Source organism: Carya illinoinensis, chromosome 3 (assembly GCF_018687715.1).
Source record: "Carya illinoinensis cultivar Pawnee chromosome 3, C.illinoinensisPawnee_v1, whole genome shotgun sequence".
NCBI classification, from domain to species: domain Eukaryota; kingdom Viridiplantae; phylum Streptophyta; class Magnoliopsida; order Fagales; family Juglandaceae; genus Carya; species Carya illinoinensis.
In genome coordinates, this window is record NC_056754.1 from 6,740,676 (window position 1) to 6,746,964 (window position 6,289).

The 6,289-nt window shown below is 33.2% G+C and overlaps 1 pseudogene; it reads right to left on the reverse strand.

The window, feature by feature from the left end:
• Nucleotides 1-1,424: 1,424 nt before the first annotated feature.
• Nucleotides 1,425-5,097, reverse strand: LOC122302840 (annotated as a pseudogene).
• Between the last annotated feature and the right edge of the window lie 1,192 nt (nt 5,098-6,289).

Genomic DNA, 6,289 nt, shown 5'->3' on the forward strand with positions numbered 1-6,289 from the left:
TATGCACTCTAAAGACAGCAACAGCTCCTGGTTTTTGTGTTTCAAACTTTTCTTTCGAGAGTAATTCCTGAGTAACACTTATGTTTACAGAGAAGCTTAAACTATTTTCTTACAGTCATTTGTGTGTGGCCATTTGGATGTCAGCTAACATTTGTTATGTCCACTTTAGCTGAATCCAATATGCTATATGGTCATTCCTTTGGAAATCAACCAATAAACAACCAAAGTTTGGTTGCTCTCTCACTCCCATGTCTATTCTTTTAATTTTGTGAATGTTACTAAATATTTACTGATATGATCCAGTGAGAACGAACACATGTACAATCATATGGAAATGAGGATCTTAAATCATTCAATATAATTTATAAGTTGATTAGACCTCTTCTGACTTTATACATGTCAAACCCTCATTCATATCATTTTGGGCACATAAAAAAACTAACAGCTCCCCTTGACCAAACTTTCCTTTATGTCTTTCAAATGCTTTCCACGTGCCCATTACATGTTTATCTATTAGAACTTACCTCTTTGTTTTTCCTTCTTAATGGCCCAAGTTAGTAAAAGCAGTAGCATTAAAAAATATTCATGTCATTATTATTATTATTACTATTAATGATATTATGATTATTATTTACAATAATAATCATGAACATCATTACAGGTGTTATTATTTTCTGATAAAGGGTGTTTGCTGAAAAATTTATACTGACCAATCTATTGAGCAATTAAGTCAATTTGTTTCGCTTTACATGCATTGGGATATTGTGATAATTTGCTGTGCTAGATCCTGAAGTGAGTTCAGAGATTGTCGTGTAAGTCAAGTTAGAACTCTTAGATTTGCGTATCCATCCTGCACTCTGATTTTTAATATTATTTGACACTCTTTCCTTTCACAAACGAGGAGTGGCAGTTTTTTTCCTGTTCGTGTGCTCATAAGAGCTGTGTATGTATATTATATTGACTATAATACGGACTGTTGGTAATGGTATTCCTAGTAAACATATTTGTATGTCTAACTTCCATGGAAATCCCATACGGATTGCTGCTGAGCATGGATAATTTTTGAGGTACACACTTCCCATTTTGTTCTCTCTCAAAGAGTGGATAATTTTTGAGGTACACACTTCCCACTTTGTTCCGGTTATTTTCAATATGCTAGCATGCCTTTGGTCCTGGAGACTCACTTGATGGTTTTTGGTTATTGCAAAGTTGGTGGCAGATGCTTAATTTTTTCTGTTAAACAAATAGATAATGTCTACCACATGGCTGTGTGAAGCTGCCTGATTATGATGTGGTTAGTATTGCCATACAGCCATCTTATGACTTATATAACATACTTTCTGTGGTTGCTCTTAGAATTAATTTAATTTCATTAGCATGTTGATCATTAGCACCTATTGTGCAGGTAGACTGGTGCCACAAACTTATCTCTTATATGTGGGCCACATATCATCAGTAGCATTATAAGCCTGCAAAGATCTAGCCAATTGGGATTTGTTTAATGTTATTGTAGACATAGTTATATATATATGCAATTATATAGTTAAGGTTTGTTGTTTTTAAGCCTGCCATTGCACTAGAATATATTAGAGTGTATGAAGTTTTGGATCAAGTTTAGATAAAAATTGTAGGCAAAACAAGATTGCAGCTCTCCTTACAGTTTATCCTCTCTTTCTCACGTTCTTCTTGTGGGTCTTTATGATAATTTGCTTAGCCAGTGGATGGGAACAAGAATTCTGGATTTAGGGGGGCTGAATGTGGGTGATGATTACATGCCTGCTGGTTTGTATATGTTTGTATGCATATGTATTTATGGCAAATACCTTTGAGGCTTCAAACATGTAGGTATCAACAATTTGCTTAAAACTGTCCCAGCTTTCCTCTATGAAGAGGTGAGCTTTCACCACACTAGAAAATCGCAAGGATGTAGGTAACATCGTAACATGAGGAAACCACATAAATCCCCATAGAAAAAACATCTATAGCAGGCACTTGATAGGACCAACACGAGTAAATAAACCAACTTTATGAACAACTATATTAGATTTGGGAAATGGAGAGAATCCAACTCTCAGCTCCTTCTAGAGCAACAGTCTTCTGAACTGTCTGTCAAACCCTTTGACAACACTCCCGTAACAAGCAAAGAAGGATTATTTAGTGGGTTGCCAAATTGCCCAATAACCTGACAATGACATTACCTGTAATCCTCCTTTAAACTCTGTGTGAAATGAATATGCCTTGTACAACATAACAACAGAGATACCTGAAGTCATAATCAGGATACATGTGACTGAGGGTAGCAACCAGGTAGATCATTGTCTTCCGACTGAAATGAACATAAAGGAAAACCATCTAAGATAACATAAGAAATAACCGACATTTTCCAAGATCAATCTAGCTAACATCCACCACCAGTTTCTGCTCAAGGAAAAATAAATCAGCAGGTGAGGAAGAGTCCATGTCCAAAGATTTCCCCAGATAGTCAAGGATTTTAGTAAAAGTAAGAATCAAACACATATACATACAGACTACTAAAAATATAAACAAAGAAACCAATATGTTGTTAATTATAAAGTATGTGTGAGACAAAATAGTTAAGAAATTTATTAACTCTTCACTTAAACAGAGAGAGAGAGAGAGAGAGAGAGAGAGAGAGAGAGAGAGAGAGAGAGAGAGAGAGAGAGAGAGAGAGAGAGAGAGAGAGAGAGAGAGAGAGAGAACTCTTTTTATTTTTTGGCTTTTCTGGCCATCCGCTTAGTAGAAATTAATATTAGGAGAAAAAATACTTAACTTAGATGATGAGTCAAATAAAACAAAAAGTACCAACAAGTGAGAAAAGGGTGGGAAAAACTAAAGGGAAATGAAAAGTAGCCAATATTTCTTTAAGAAAACTTTGCATCATAACTATATTGCAAGGAAAAAAACTAAAAAACTAGATGGCAATGAATTAAAATCATAAAAATTGAACATAATTTATGCCCCCAATTCACCTCATTCTCCAAGCTGAGAGACAGTCGATTAAACCGTTCCAGTGTGTTTGCCTAGAAGAAACAAGAGAGAACTAAGTTGACCATGAACAAAAACCCAATAGTTCTAAAAGTTGTAAACTTATTTCTTACAGGAGTAAGCTTCAAGCCATCCTTCAAATAGTTCTAAAAGTTGTAAACTAATTTCTTACTGGAGTAAGCTTCAAGCCATCCTTCAAATTTGGTTCGGTCTCTAAGATTTAAATGAGAGCAAAAATCATTTAATCTGGAAAAATCGCACAGAGAATTTAATAGTAATGCTCAAATTTATCAAGAATAGTCTACAATTATGAAATATCATAAATAAAAAGTTGACCTTCATAGAGTGTAAATTTGTGTAAATCAATTCTCAAAGTTGTATATGTTTGTATGCATATGTATTTATGCATTTTGTTGTTAATAGTTAAAAATATATACTATAACTGGAATTTCTTTGAGTATTCATTCAGTTGTGTGTATGACAGAAGATTATTTATCAAACTTGATAAATAAGTTAGAACTCTACAGACTCATACCAGATTATTCATATTTTAGAGACAACATTATCCTTCTTACTTAAACTGATAGCAGGCAGATTTAGTAATACGTTTATGGGCCCTTTTTTACATTTCTCTATTTTTTAAGTATATATTTTCTGTTTTAAACTCACACAGGCAAAAGCAACATCTTCAATGCTGAGAAATGGAAAATTTTGTTTTCATATGTTGTTATGCACTTTTAGATGTAATAAGCTGTTTCTTTTCATATTTTTTATTAAGCTTAAGAGCTAGTTAAAGTTTTTGAGGATAGATATTATGGTGTGTCATATGGGCATTGTGAAGAGTGTTTTGCTTTTCATGACTGTAAGATATGACTATTTTAATGCATACTTAAGGTTTATTTTGGCATTTGGCGATGATGAAGGAACATTAAAGTTAGTTTACAAATTTGAGTATGATTTTCTTCTTTAAATAGAATGTTTGATCCTTTAAATTAATCGGTTTACGTAACGGTTCTCTTCATTTATTGACAGATTGGAGTTAGAGAGAGATTGAAAGGCTCACAAATGATTTAGTATGAATCCTCCACCACATGATTCAGACGTGTTGAAGCTGTTCTACCCAAACTACAATGCCCAGGTGCACATTGTTATAGATGACATGAACTAATTTTACTCCATAGAGGAGCAGGACAGTTGAACAAAATTGAATGTATGTGGACCTTTTCCAATTAATGTTTAGAAGCAAGAAATGACAGCTATTTATTTAGTACATCGTAAGAAATTGGTCCACCTCAATGTATATAGCCCATAACTACATTAATGTGAATTTCTCACTGGATTTAGATGGATGAATGTGTTTGATTTATAATGAAAGTGCCTAGAATTTATATTTATTTTTCCTATGCCCATAAATTGAGTGTTGGATAAAATATAAGTGTTTTATAGCAATGGAATAGAATTGGTCATAGGTTTATGTGTGATCGTTTCATGTAGGATTTGAAAACTTGTGGTGATGCCATCTGAATGATGAATTAACAACAATTAAATGATTTAAATTAAGTAAAGTTTAAGGTATATATAAAAAGTTAATTGATTATTTTAGGCTAGATAATAAATTGATTAAATAATTATTTAGTGATTGACATGAACAGGATAAATAAAAACAGCATTTCAGTTCAAGTTCGAAAATGATGGTTATATATATAACCAACGTAACTGGCGAGATCAAAAAAAAAAAATACAACAAAAAGTCAATTCCAGCGCTTTTTAGAGCAATTGCAGCGATTGTAAATGCTGCAATTATACTTTAACAACCATTTTCCATGCTATTATGATCACAATTGCGACAGTTTTTAGTATTTGCAGCGCTTTTGGTTCTTTTTTCAATATTTATATTACGCTGCAAACGATTATTTGCAACAATTCCACAATAAATCGCTGGTATTAATGCATTAATTCCAGCGCTTTTTAGAGCAATTGCAGCGATTGTAAATGCTGCAATTACACTTTAACAACGATTTTCCATGCTAGTATGATCACAATTGCAACAGTTTTTCGTATTTTCAGCGCTTTTGATTCAATTTTCAGCATTTATATTACGCTGTTAATGATCATTTGCAACAATTACAAAATAAATCGTTGCTATTATAACATTAATTGCAGCGCTTTTTGGTATATTTCCAGCATTCAAATTACGCTGGAAATTATTATTTCCAACAATTTTTTAAATTTTTGCTGGAAATAGGGGATATCAATTGCAGCGATTTAAAGAGTATTTGCAAGGATTTTAGATGCTGCAATTGAGATTTCTCAGCGATATGTATTAATGGGCATGAGGGCAGTTACAGCGATGTTGGAAGAGTTAGCAAGGAAAAATAATCGCTGCGAAAAGTAGTTTAAGCAGCGAAATTTTTTTTATCGCTGGTTTGGGCAAAAAAGACGCGATTATAGCGGCGAATGTGCAAGGAATTTAAAAGCGCTGGAAATGGGTATATGCAGCATTTTAGATAGTTTTTTGCAACGATTTTAAGCGCTGCAAATGACCGAATTTCTTGTAGTGCCGGCATATACGTAAAGGTGGCTCAGTGGTGTTTAATTGGTGAAGTTGTTCCGTCGAGGCGGATAAAGATGATAAATCGAACGGACTACTTTCCCTACCTTTCATTTTTCATCTTGCGTACGATATTTTTGTCTGTCTATTCTGATCAGTAATTGTAAACATATATAAATTAAAGCAAGTACTAGACTGTAGTCTTCGTCTATTTTTTTGGTTTTTTCTTGAATTTCATTTGATTTGCAGGTTGTCATACGCGTCATAACGACTCATGTTATTTGGTCATTGTCGTGATTGAGAAACTTTGAAAGTTTTTTTTCTACTTTTTTTTTTTTTTTGACAACCTTTCTACTGGTTTTTCGTTGAAATATATCATCGTCCTTTTATATAATATCTTATATAAATATCCAGAATTAATTTGTCCTTATATCCAGAATTAATTTGTCCCCATGTTGAGTTCGTATCACGGTATCAAAATATATGATCCTCTAATTAATTGTCCTTATAGTCAAAGATCCTTGATTCTTTAACAATTTCCTTTTATGATGTTTCTCGATGGCTGCATGATTATTTTGGAAGAATTTAGTTTTTCCCGAATTTATATATTTATGAGGTCATTCTAACGTGTGCATGTCGACACAGATTCTAGGTTTTATTTCTACGTTGGCCGATAGTGATGACGATCATCATGAGTCAGTACTGACCTGTAAATCTAGGCTTGGAAAATTG